This window comes from Crocuta crocuta, unplaced genomic scaffold, assembly GCF_008692635.1.
Source record: "Crocuta crocuta isolate KB4526 unplaced genomic scaffold, BGI_CrCroc_1.0 scaffold452, whole genome shotgun sequence".
Classification (NCBI taxonomy): Eukaryota; Metazoa; Chordata; class Mammalia; order Carnivora; family Hyaenidae; genus Crocuta; species Crocuta crocuta.
In genome coordinates, this window is record NW_027528851.1 from 1,041,427 (window position 1) to 1,041,821 (window position 395).

A 395-nucleotide genomic window follows, 5' to 3' on the forward strand; every position below is an offset into this window, starting at 1 on the left:
CAGCTAGCTCAGAGCCTGGGGACTGTTTCAGACTCTGTTTGTCTTTCTCTCTCTCTCTGACCCTCCCCTGCTCATGCTGTCTCTCTCTCTCTCAGAAATAAATAAAACATTAAAAAAATTTTTTTAAAGTGTCTGGAGCTTTTTGGGAGTTAATTTCATACCATAATCTCCTGAAAATCCCTTTTTGAATTTCCTCACCATACACTCTAGGGGAATCAGTTTATTCTGCTTTATACCCATTTCCTCTCACTAAGGGACAACTTTCATGCACAAGAGAGGAAAAAGGGAGGAAGGGGGGACTAATTTGGAGAGGACACGATTCAGCTTCATCTGTTTCTGGCCTCTCTCCTCTTGGAGATATTCAGGCACCTCTTAGCATTGGTGGGTTGTCTTGG